This window comes from Taudactylus pleione, unplaced genomic scaffold, assembly GCF_031769625.1.
Source record: "Taudactylus pleione unplaced genomic scaffold, aTauple2 ptg000026l, whole genome shotgun sequence".
NCBI classification, from domain to species: Eukaryota; Metazoa; Chordata; class Amphibia; order Anura; family Myobatrachidae; genus Taudactylus; species Taudactylus pleione.
Window position 1 is genome coordinate 17,478,285 of NW_028284428.1, and position 13,640 is coordinate 17,491,924.

General features: G+C 40.8%; 1 protein-coding gene across 1 annotated transcript in view; it reads left to right on the forward strand.

The window, feature by feature from the left end:
- Positions 1 to 13,640, forward strand: part of IL1RAPL1 (interleukin 1 receptor accessory protein like 1) — a 1,550,795-nt gene that overhangs the window by 927,605 nt on the left and 609,550 nt on the right. The gene's annotated exons all lie outside the window — the stretch shown is intronic.

Genomic DNA, 13,640 nt, shown 5'->3' on the forward strand with positions numbered 1-13,640 from the left:
TTTCCCTTCAAAATGCTCGCACAGCTTAGGGTCAGGATTACTCGACCACATTGGCGATGGCCTTCTCCTCCGTCCCGGGACTCCACGATGGTGCTGCGATTAATCGCGGCTGGTCAGTAAAGTAATTAGTGTTGGATTGAAATCCGGCTTGGTATGTGTTTGGAAAGCAGTTTATTGGGATAGCACAAAAGCGTACGCAGGTGGAAATCAGAGCTGCTAATGTCATGATTACACAATCAATTAGCGTACATTTTTGGGGTTTTATTTTGGCCACAATTTGTTGGTTATGGCCTATTGTAACAATAATGTCATCATCTTTTAATTAGCTCCCCTTTTTTTTGGTTTACTGTGGAATTTGCATCGCTATGTGATTTTTGAAACGTTCCTTAAAGAGGCCTTTTTTTTGTTTTAAGAGGGTCAGTTTTTGCCTTTAGGGCCAGGATTAAATGTAACCCATTTGTACAATAATGTCACAATACAATGTCAGTTTTTTGTTTTTAATTTATTGTTTAAACACAAACAAATTGGCCTAATATTTTTTTGCCTTTTTTTGTGGCAAAGATATTTGATCAAAAAAAAAAAAAACCATAACTGCTAACATAAGCGTAAATACAAAATTTAAAAACATTTCACAAGAAAGGAGAGGGAAGTTTTGACCAGAAAGGAATATGAGCCAAGCACAGAAGGAGTGTGGGAAAAGTTGCCATTGCTGTCACCGTTTTCTCACCCGTTTGGCTGGGTGAGGGTGGGCGCCAGACCGGGTCCGGGATGCCATCGGGCTGGCCTGTCCAGAGGCAGATGTTGTGGCCTCTGGACTAGGCACAGGGCTAGGCACATTTGGAGGATTGGCTGATGTTGTGCCAGAGGTGGAGGATCCGGATGTTCCGGCAGGAAGGGAGGTCGGCTCCACCATGTGCTGGCGAACAAGCTGCTCCAGGGCATCGGCGATGCGGATGTTGGCCCTGGTATTTTCCGCCAGGGCCTGAGCAATGGTCACGTTGGCCGCAGCATTTTGCTCCAGGGCCTCAGCCACCCGTATCAGACTGGCGTCCATCCTCTGCAGAATCTCCGTATGGAAATCCGATTTAAAATTGAGTTCTGTGAGGAGGCCCACTGCCTGCGAGGGGGCACGCCCTGTACTGGCTTCTGCAGGGTCCTCAGCCGGATGTACTGGTTCCTCCCCTGCAGAGCCAGCAGAAATTCTGCGGCCAAGGCTCCCCTCTGGAGCAGACTCATCCGCCTCTGTCTCTGTTAGGAAATTTGAGAAAAGACTCACATTAGAATCTACATATTGGCACAATAGCATTTCAGAGTTGGTGACATCACAAGACTTACCTTGGCCAACATGAGGAGCCGCAAAGTCTGGCATGTCCGTATCCATGTTGGACACGCCAAACACCTCCACAGCCTGCACACACCCCTGTGCCATCTCTTCTAAGTCTGTCAACTCCAGTGACACAGGGGTGGGACCCCCACCTGTCCCCCTTGCATGCCTAGCCCTGTCGGCAAGTTTTTGTTTGAGACGATATTTGAAGTCTGCCCATCTGTGGAATGAAATTGGAACCATTATCCTTTTTTTTACAATGGGGTTTGTTTATAGGATGGGAAAGTGTTTACTTACCGCCGTTTGACATCCCGGGCTAGACGGACATAATCACCCACCCTATTGACAGTAACGGCGACCTCCTCCCACATTCTCCACTTCTGGCTTTGGCTCATATTCCTGGCTGCCTGGGGCAGGATGTCAACGCACTTCTGGATCAAAACCTCCATCTCCTTGCTTGTGAAATGTGGCTGCCTTTTTTTTTTGGCAGCTTTGGCGGGTTGACTGGGGCCAGCAGTCTCTTCCATGTCATCCTCCTCACCTATTTGGGTAAATATGCAGATTTAGCCACTTCACAACTTGACCAATATATTTGTTTTAAAATAATCATGGAGACAAAATGCATGAAGGCCTTACCGCCGGATTTTTGGCCATTGTTTCCCTGGTCTGAAGCCATGTTTCTGCTTCCAGAATGAAATCAACCAGAAATTCAATGTGATTTCGTGACGTATTTATACATGCGTCCTTTGTTTGCGGCCGCATCATTGATTGTGCGTCCCTATGATTCATCCTTAATTTGTGCGGGAAAATAAACACTATTTATGGCTTGGTGTGTGTGGAGTCGAGGTGGGGTTGTTGGATTGTTGGCGGTTAAGTTGTTTGGATTTGGTTGTTTGCGGTTGGAGGATTTGGCAGAGTTGGTTTTTTGTTTGTTTTTGCTACAGTTCTTTTGTTTTTCCGTTCGCATTTTTTTCCTTTTTTCCACATCCTTTCCTGATTTGGTAAGTTTTGTGCAGTCAAATTTGTGGCCAATTGGTGTCTTCTTCTGTTTTGTGGTTAGTTAATTTTTTTATCACTAATTTCATCTTTTTTAGTTTTTTTTGGCTTTCGGACCCAAAGACCTTTTTTTTGGAAATCTTATATATTCGAGTTGGGTAAGTCCATTTTTTGTCTTGCATTTGCGAACTAATTACCGCATTTTTGACTGTTGGTGTAGTGACTTGCATTTGCGAATTAATTACCGCATTTTTGACTGTTGGTGTAGTGACTTGCATTTGCGAATTAATTACCGCATTTTTGACTGTTGGTGTAGTGACTTGCATTTGCGAATTAATTACCGCATTTTTGACTGTTGGTGTAGTGACTTGCATTTGCGAATTAATTACCGCATTTTTGACTGTTGGTGTAGTGACTTGCATTTGCGAATTAATTACCGCATTTTTGACTGTTGGTGTAGTGACTTGCATTTGCGAATTAATTACCGCATTTTTGACTGTTGGTGTAGTGACTTGCATTTGCGAATTAATTACCGCATTTTTGACTGTTGGTGTAGTGACTTGCATTTGCGAATTAATTACCGCATTTTTGACTGTTGGTGTAGTGACTTGCATTTGCGAATTAATTACCGCATTTTTGACTGTTGGTGTAGTGACTTGCATTTGCGAACTAATTAACGCATTTTTGGCGGCTTATTCATCATGTAGTCCAGTTTTGCTTTTCCCTTTTCCATTTTTGGGGTCCATTTGAACCCTATTTGACGTACGGTGTGCAATGTCGTTTTCATCGATGGCCAAATGTGTGTTTCGGCTATTTTCTGTGTTGGCTTGCAACAATTTGAAAAAAAAAAATTCACCCTCTAAATTTTTGAAGTCTCATTTTTGGCTTTTTTACAGTTTATACGTATCATGACAATACCCCGGCATGTAAGCAGCTATGGATGGTATCAGAAAGCTAAGTTGATTTTTCTTACTTTTGGGGTGGCTCAAAAGCCTTACATTGTAAACTTTGAATTTCAGGTAGATCTGGGGCGAATTGTTCTGGCCCTGCTCCCGGAAGACGACCAACCTCAAACTCGTCCCAGGCGTAGGCATCGTAGGCATGCAAGGCCCCAGATATTTCGAACACGTGTCACCCTTTTTGGAATGCCCGATGATGAGGTTTTAAGACGCTACCGTCTACCTCCCAAAATCATCATAGACACTCTCTCATTAATAGAAAGTGATCTTGAGCGGCAAATTGACAGTCCAACAGCAATACCACCACTGATGCAATTTATGGCGGTGTTACATTTCTGTGCCTCAGGATCGTTTCAAACAACGGTGGGAATAGTGGCGGGCATCTCCCAATCCTCCTTTTCCAGGATCCTGAGGGCAGTGATGGAGGCACTTTTCAAGCACCTCCATCATTTTATTAAAATGCCTTTGGATATGGGTGCCCTTAGTGTGGCCAAGGCCAATTTTTACCAAATAGCTGGCTTCCCACACATCATAGGGGTTGTGGATGGTACTCACATACCACTTCAGCCTCCAGCACGGCTGGAGGCAATATTTAGAAACAGGAAACACTATCACTCCCTGAATGTAATGGTGGTATGTGATGCCTCCCTCCAGATCCTGTCCCTGAATGCTAAATTACCCGGAAGTGCTCATGACTCCTTCGTCATCCGGCAATCAGGGATATGGCAGAAATTAACCAACCTACAAGCTGGTGATGCGTGGCTTCTGGGTAAGTGGAGACCTTTAGTACATAACAATGTTAAGCTTGATACACAGTGTTCCTGATGTGGTCTATTTTTGTTCACAGGAGACAGTGGATACCCTTGCATGTCCTGGCTGCTCACTCCTTATTTGGCTCCCACACCAGGGCCACAAAGTGCGTATAATTCCGCACTTACAGCCACCAGGCAAGTGGTGGAGCGCTGTATCGGCCTTTTAAAAGGCCGATTCAGATGCCTCCACCGCTCTGGTGGCGAGCTCATGTATGTGCCGGATATGGTGTCTAAAATTGTGGTCCTGTGTGGGATATTTCACAACATTGCCATAAGGAGTGGTGTCCCAATGCAGCCAGAGGATGCCTTACCTGAGGATGGCCCCCCCGAGGTTGGTCGAAGGTCAGTATGTGGGGGGGCCATACGCGATGATGTGGTGGCCAGATTTTTTAGGTAAGTTTGAACAAAACTCCAGTGTTTATACCTAATGTGTTTGTGTTTGTTTGCGAACATCTAATTTATTTTTATTTTTCTCACCATCTTCTGTTTGTTCACATAATCTTTGGCACTCCAACGCTCACTACTTCCTGCTACCCTTACCAAACCTGGATCTGGTCCTTTTGGGCATATATTCTGGAACCCATATCGCAACGCCATGTTTGTGGAATCATGTTGGCATGGTCCTTCGTCAACCAGTTCTTGATTTTGTGTTTTTATTTAATTATTTCTTGGTATGTGTTGTATTTGAATTTATCACTGTGTTTTTTTTTTGGGAGTGACCACTTTGTTTTCTCTGTTATGTTGTGAATAAATGTTTGGAGAGTGAAATGGTCTTCCTTTTTTGGGACGTTAACAGCAAGTGTAACCAGGTTAACACAAGTTACATTTGACTAAGGGGTAAACCAGTACTGACGCCAGTTGAGCTAAACTGAAATATGTTTTCAGCTTCCCAATCCACACCAAAAGGAAGCCTGGCCCAACCTTGGGATTTGTAAGATTGGCCTAAGCAGCTTGCGCACCAAGTAGGAACCTGGAAAATGTAGAAATATGTAATTGACACTACACCCAAAAAGGGAAATGACATTGTTACTGTTATGTGTTTCTTGTGTCTGTTTGACATACAAAGACAAAACACAATCTAACTTTTAAAAAAGGGAAATCCTTGCAGGAACAGTCTACTTATGTCAGGCTAAACTATCTTGGTTTGGGTTTTTAAAAATGAGCCACAACGTATATTTGTCTTAATAAATTTAATTGGAAAATAGAACAAAAATAAAAAAACTAATGCCGAAGGAGGCCAGACAGCCGGTCGAGGGCCACCAGAATGCCGATGACATGTTGGCGCATCTGCCCCACAACATCCACCACCTCTTGCCGACGCCTCTGTTCCTCTGTGGGTGAGAAAAGTGTGTGGGTTAATACAACAATAGGGAATCCACATAAAAAAAAAAAACACAACCAAATCACTCCTAAACCCAAAACCAAAAAAAAAAAGGGGGGGCTGGCAAAAATACAAGGCCTAGGTACAAATTCCCACAGGTATGATATGTGTATGTTTAAATCACCAGGAAGAGGTAAAGGCAAACCTTCACAATCACCAAAAGTCAAGCCACAAAAACACGAAGAAAGGCACGACACATGATTACATACAAACAGTTTGTGCTTTAAAAAAAAAAAAAACATACCGGGAGACAAAACGGGAGCTCCGGGCAAACCTCCATGATCCTCCTCGGAGGATCCGTCATTACCCAAAGAATGGGGCGGAGCTATGATGGACTCCGGGGAGGGGGTAATTGGAAGAGGGGTGGGTGGAGGAGAGGGGGAAGTGGGACGGAGGGGAAGGAGGCCCGACATTTCCGGGAGAGGGTCTGGGAAGGATGGGGAGGAGTGGGGAATAGGGGAAAGATTTGGGGTGGAGTGTTGGCTGGGGGTTGGGGATAGTGGCCGGGAACGCCGTCTGGACGGACGGTGACGGCGGAGTCTTGGCTGTCCCCCTAAAATATGTCAAAGAAATTGCGTTTAGTTTATGGACAAATCCGGGCAACCAAACTAAAAAAAAAAAAAAAAAAAGCCAAATAGCAGTAGAATTAATAAATCAGAAATAGAGGGGAAACATGCACACGCAGATATGAGTACAAATAATAAATAGAACAGACAGGAAAACATGCACACGCAGATATGAGTACAAATAATAAATAGAACAGACAGGAAAACATGCACACGCAGATATGAGTACAAATAATAAATAGAACAGACAGGAAAACATGCACACGCAGATATGAGTACAAATAATAAATAGAACAGACAGGAAAACATGCACACGCAGATATGAGTACAAATAATAAATAGAACAGACAGGAAAACATGCACACGCAGATATGAGTACAAATAATAAATAGAACAGACAGGAAAACATGCACACGCAGTTTGCCCCACAAACACAAACATTAAAACCACAATACATAACACTTACTTGCCAGGATCTGCATGCGAAAGCATGCCAGCAAGCGGGGCGTTCGCCGTTGCAGGTCGGACCACCTGCGCTCCAGCTGCCCGATGTTGCGGCGTGAGCCGAAGGACCGCAGGCGGGACCGTGCCTCCGCATACGCGGAGCGCTTCTGCCGGTTGGTCATGGGTTGAGGCTGGCTGGTGATCCGGCGATCCATGACCTCCGTAAGCACCAGCAGCTCGCGCCTGGTGAATGCGGAGGCTCTCATGATGGCAATGGTGTTTTTCTTAAAAATCATTTTTGATAAAGTGTGTAAAAATTTTCTGATTGGCTAATGTATTTTGGAAATTAACAGGAGCAATTTTATTGGTTAGTGTATGAGTCATGTGTTCGACAGGGCCAGAAATCTCTGGAGAGTTAGGATAGGCTTGATGCAGTGACATGCGTAAGCAAATTTAAATAAAGAAATGAACCCAGGGAAATATGCGGGGATCCACAGCAATAGTACAATTGTTTAATTGTGGTTCACATGTTTTTTGAACAATAAAAGCGAATGTTTCATCCGTACGTATTCTGCGGGTAAACACAAACACGGACAAGAGTAAAGTTTCTTGCATTGTGTTGAAAAAAACAAACAATTAAGCTAATTGATACATTGATTGGCATGATACGATTGATGGAGGTAGGCAGAATAAAGGAGCAGGTAATCGACATCTGACAAGGCCACTTCCTGTTTATACTTGTGCGTGCGTTCCTTTCAAGGCATTTCGGGGATGTACGCTCGCTATTTCGTACGCTCGTTAGTTAGAGGAGGGGTCGTCAGAGTTTTGGGAGGAATTTTAGATGCGAACGAAAATACGAGCGAGCCATTGAATTTAAATATTTTCGTACGTACGCCTAACGTACGTGCGCCCGCTTGCGAGTGGGTCTGAATGAGAGCCTTAGTTCTCTAAAAACTTGGCTGGTTCTCCATGCAAAAATATGGTATTTTCTAACTCAATAATAAACTGTAAGGACCAGTGTAATAAGACTCTTTAAATGGCAAACTTAATTTGCCCCAGTTATACCCAACAGAAAAAAAAATATTAATGTATTTTTCAAATAAAGCAAATTAGGGTTTTGTGTACTAATTTTTTAAATTAAGCTTTATTTGAAAATTGTGTACTGTATATGTGTTTACTTTTTTATTCTTTGGCAGGGTTCCATTATAATGGAACTAATTGGGATGGCAAAGCTGACAATCCAGTTTTAGCAGTATTTTTAATTTAGGCTTGGCCACTTTAAACATTAGGGCTGGTAGACTCTAGGATCATAGGGCACACAATCTTTTGTGGCCATTGTATAACCCTGGGGCTGCTGTTCACTATAATAGAATAATTCCATGCTTATGTTCTCAGTTATAGTGAAATCATCCCAGGTTATAACACAGAGATTTGGTAGAGAGGTGACACTGCCTATTTTTTCATATATTAATTTAGTTTATGCAGTCATCTTGCATATCAATGCTAATAGCATGCTGTCATTCATTATTAGCTGCAATTCTCAACCTGATGTCATATGTGCACATTGATTAAACAGCAAACCATGCAGTTAGCCAAGGTCTTAAAAAAATTATCACTTATTTGCTGCTTAACATTAAGATTATGCCTGAAGGAATTCATTTGAAGACTACTGTATCTCCCAATGTATTGCTCAGCAACCTTGTAAGGAAGTCAGTGAAACTGAGAGGTAGTGGGGGTATACTACATACACAGACCTGTGCCTATCTGGGGCTTATGGGCCCAATCTTGGCCACACCCCCACTACCGGAACTCAACTGATCTCTAGGCGGCCCAATTGGAATTACAAATTTAGGAGATGCATGTGACTCAATCTCTATGAAAGCAGTAAACATACAAAAGCACAAAAGAAGTAGCCCTAATAAAGAATGCATTCAATAACAAACAATGTAAGTGTTTAATATTGGATTTGTCAACCAATAGACAGGCATTTCACAATCCTGCTGTACAGTAGTTAATTTTAGACATTAATTGGCTGAATATATGCACCCATAATGACACAAATGCTAAAAGGGATATTTTTTTAAATCAAGATGCTGAAAAATCGACTTGAACACGAATGTCTCACTTATTGCCATCTATCTAATCATTGTTTGACTATGCCTGGTAGGATTCAGTCAATGAGTTCCAAACAGCAAAATCTTCCCAAGCTGTCCACAGGGAAGGCAGGGGCAGCATGATAGAAGTGTAAAAATTTTACTTACTCCAATCAAAGCATTGAGATTGTCAAATATGCCGATATAGTCTTTTAGATGGAAGCACATAACTACACCATTATCATTAGGTGAATCAATCTCATTATCATCTCAGAAACATTTCTGTATAAAGTACCATAACATTTTATTAGTTTATTGACACTGATTCTATAATAAAAGTATAAAATGTAAGGTCCCAGTTTGCCTTTTTTCCAGTTTACTCCTTTCTTTGTAATAAGTGAAAATCATTACAACCTCTCCAGTTTCATGTATACCAAGGAACTCTACTAATTCAATATACACAATACATGTTTAAAATAAGTATTATAATGCTCCAGATATGACCACATTTATCTTCATCTCGCTTAATTTGCCTGGCCTAGGGTACAGTAATAATTTACTTCAAGTACAAATGAAATAATCTTCAACATCCATTATATTAAATATATCCATATAATTTTATACTTCAGACATCTGTAGAGCCACATTTAAATATGCCACAGGCCAGTGACCACTATAAATTGTGATTTCTTTCTTTTCTAACCAGCACTACACATAAATTATTCATTCTTATTCATAGAAGACTACAGTAGCTAATGAATTACACAAGGGATACATCATTTTTAAATCTTCACAATTTCTATTTGACAGTCATATTACAATTATTTACATTCTCAATATTAATTGAAATCTGAAATTTGATATCTCTGATAATACAATGATATTATATCATAACAGAGAAAATGGATTTTTGAAATATGCAACATAAAATGTGAACATACATAAAAGAATCAATAGCCATTTCTCAAATGATACCACAATAAACAGGTAAAGATGAGCAAAGCTAACGATGATTAGAGCATGGAACAATTTGTAGTATTGGCCAATAATTCATTCACAAAAAACTTTTGAAGCCATCCATCATTTGACAGGTGGCTTTTTATTCATAGCTAATGAACAAAATATGAAATAAAAAAAAAATTGACTTGATGTGTGACCTTTGTAACATTAATGAATCAGTTCAAGACAGTTTATTAAATTAAAAAATGCAAATCACCAATTTTTCTTTCCCATGTGGTATACTAGTGTAACATTATTGAATTAAATATAAAAATTTTATTGTCAAACTATTCTAGCTATACCTTTGTCCTTAGTGTCCTTATATATATTTTAGTTGTTTGAATAATATTATTGTCTTGCAGATTTTAACATGTTAAAATTACAATTTTATATCATTGACACATGCTGCATAAAAATTACTGTATGTTAACAAGACAGTTATTGTAGAAAAAATGCAGTCATCTTGAACTTGCTGTAGGCTAAAATATGTTTGCAGACTATTGCTGACCTATTTAAAATCATGGAAAGATTTGCTATCACCACAAACAATGTATAACTTGATAATAAATAATGTACATAATAAAATTATACCTGAGACAATTGCATTCAATAATTTATTTTGAAATGTATTTAATTGTAGGAAAAACTGCAATCTTTTTTTTTCATGTGTAACATAATTCTGTGACTCACAGGTTCTGTAAGAGTGGCCAAATGTTATTTTTAACACAACAAAATGAGAGTTGTAATGTCACTTCTTTGAAACGGCTGAATCTGAATGTCAGCTCCCTGAATAGGAGCTAGTCACTTTTTTTCACTGTACATTTCAACCACTAAAATTAGATTTCATGCAATACATAAATGCAAGGATTCATTGTGCCTGAAAAATTGTATCTTCCCTCTACAGCATGCCATGCACTCTCAGCACTGTATAATAATTAGCTGCATTGTGCATTATGGACATTGTCACACAATATTGATTCAGTCATTGGAGGTGGAAGAAAAGAGAAAACATTTGCATAAGTTAAAAGACCCTGCAAATATTGTCATTTCTCTAAGCATGGAATAGAGTTTAATCTTGAAAAGCAGGAGTTCAAAGAACACACAAAGTCAATCATATGGAAAGTAGAGGGTGGCAGAAAGGAAGGTAATTGCAAATAGGAGACAGAAAATAAGTAACTATAAAGTTAATATAAAAAAATACAAAATTTAATGCAATAGTGAAATATACAGGATTGAAAGCACATGGATATTGTATTTTTTACTACAATTTATATAGATATAATAAATGTCATGATGCAATTTTAGCATTTTTGCCCAATTTTATGTTTTCCTAAGTAACAAGATTGTGAATGGAGTTTATTATAAATGATGCATAACTAAATACAATAAAGATTGAAAGGAAGGTAGGGGAAGAATTAGATGGATTTGTGACAAAAAGTGTTGTGAAAGTAAAAGGCACCTTTATATAAGCAGTTTAACAAATGTTCAATCCTTATAGTAATCATTATATTTAGACATTAGTAAAGTCGTGTTAAAGAAAAGATAATATTATTTAATATATAGGCCCGTATTCAATTTGAGGTGAAAAGTCCTGGACTTTCCACCTACATCGCTTGTTTTTGGAAAAAACACTTTCGGCGCGCACGCGCTTTTCGCCCTATTCAGTTTCAAAGGACGCTAAAACAGCACCCGGCGAAACTGAAACAGGTGAAAAGTCCTGTCAGATTTGGGGAAATCAGCCCTGGCACCCCCCAAAAGATGCACTGACATGGGGGATCACTATGGGTACCCCCGAATAGGCCTGCTGAAGGTATTTGGGGTACTTAAATGTTCTCAATAGGTTCTAATTAGCATCTTTGCATAAGTGGTGAAAAATAGCATTTATTTTTTTTTAGAAAATAACTAGTCCCAACAAATTTGGGGTACTTGAAAATGGGGGGTAGCATATTTAAAAGTTGCTAAAGTGAAGTTTAAAAAATCATGAAAAATCCACCTTCCGCAAGCACCTGCAATAAAAAAAATAGCTGGTGCATACTTGGGGACCCCCCTGGAATCTATTTTGCTAGTTTTTAATTTTGTCCCCAAAATTTGTTTTTTTTCGCCCCCAAAACGAAAGTATTTTTTTGGGGTGTTATTAATTGTTTTGCACCACAAAACCCCAATTCTGCACTATTTTCAGCCTGCTATTCATAGGCGAAACTTTTCCGCCGGGTCCATTGCATTGACTTCCCACCTGGGCGAAAAGTCTTTGAAATTGAATACGACGAAAAGTTTCCGTCTGACGAAATGACATCACCTGCGATACTTTTTCGCCGAAACGGACTTTTCGCCTCAAATTGAATATGGCCCATAGTGTAATATAATAATACTTTTGGACCAAAAAGCCTGTTTTACTATTTTGTTCTTAAAGATGTTGTCTGCTTTCACACTTTAAATACAGTTTATGTTCAACCAGGATGCGGTTTAGGCACCACTAAGGGAGGGTTAGGGTAAGGGTGGGAGAGGGGAGGGTTAGGGTACTTACCATCCCCAGTCGGGATCCTGATGGTTCGGGCTTCCAGCATCGGTATTTAGTCTGCCGACAATACATTCGGCTGCATTACATACCGATTTCGTTCAACCATGGAACAGAATGACCCATTTGCTTAGATGACTTTGCACGCTGTGTGCATCTGCTTTGCATGTGGTAACAGGTAAAAAAAAGTGATCTCCTCATTGTATTAACATTTGATTGATTTTGCCTTAGAATCTCTCACTTTAATATATTATAGTTAATAATAGAGAATGACACATTGTGATGTCTTTAAACCAGTTGTCATAATTGTGAGGTTTGAATTATTTAAAAATATTATATATATATATATATATATATATATATATATACATTATATATATATATATATATATATAAATAGCGCAGGACCGGCACTTATCTCAATGTCCATTAATTTTACCGGGTGCCCCCACAAAGCGGGAAGATACAGACCAGGAGGTGCAGCACTCACGGATCAATACGGAAGTATACAGAGGTGAATCAAGCAGAATAACATTTCAGTTCTTTATAACTGTCTTCAGAAAATGCATCACATACAAAAAACGTACCTTAAATATCCCATCACCAATCACCAGGTGGACAATCAGCGCCACTGACACAGCGTGGTCATCGTCACCCCTCTACCGCTGAGTCCAGTCACGGGAGATGATGTCACCACACTCGGCGCACACCATGTGACTCCCCCACCAAGCGTTACTAGGCAACAAGATAACAAAACTGCGTATATTGTCAAGACCATCACGACCATCAGGGCTTACGACGAGACCCTAGGGTAGGGTCTCCCTTGTCGTAAGCCCCGGAGAGCTTTCGGCTCTGTCTGAGCCGGAAGCTCTCCACTGACATCACTAGTGATGTCAGTGGGGCCGCCCCCAAATGGTAGGCGTTCCCATGGGAACGCCCCTGTTTGGGCTGCCACCCCTCCGGCCCGCCTTCCAAACGGGGCGAGCTGTCAATCAACATCGACAGCTCGTCCCCTTTGGATCGAGACGTACTACGACCGGCGCTGTCGGTCGTAGCGGGTCTCACGCATGCGCACGACGGCGCCGTCGCTGTCGTGCGCATGCTCTGTGGGGGGCCATCAACCCGGTCCGAGCGCATCGGCGCTAACGACCGGGTCTGAATGACCCCCTATGTGTGAAGATGAGCACATTACATTGGCCCTAGCTGTAGGCTATATGGGCTAAATTGTAATTCACATATACTGGTAGGGCTGGGTTGCCCATCCCCCCTCTCTCCTAATTGTGAAGACTCAGCTGAGTTGAGTACTGATTGGGGGGAGGGAAGTTGGCTATCCCTGAGTATGCCTTGTTCCCAGGAAAGTGCATAACATTGGAATCCTACCAACTTTTGTTGCTTGGATTCAGTACCGATTGATGCAAATCTACAGGTAGATTTTGCAAAACTGGTCAGTTAGGCATGAATGTGCTACTGTTCAAAATTTTACTTTCCTGAAACCCCTAAACTGTGGTTAGGGGTTAGAGAGTGCTTCACATGTATGTTTTCTGTAAACCG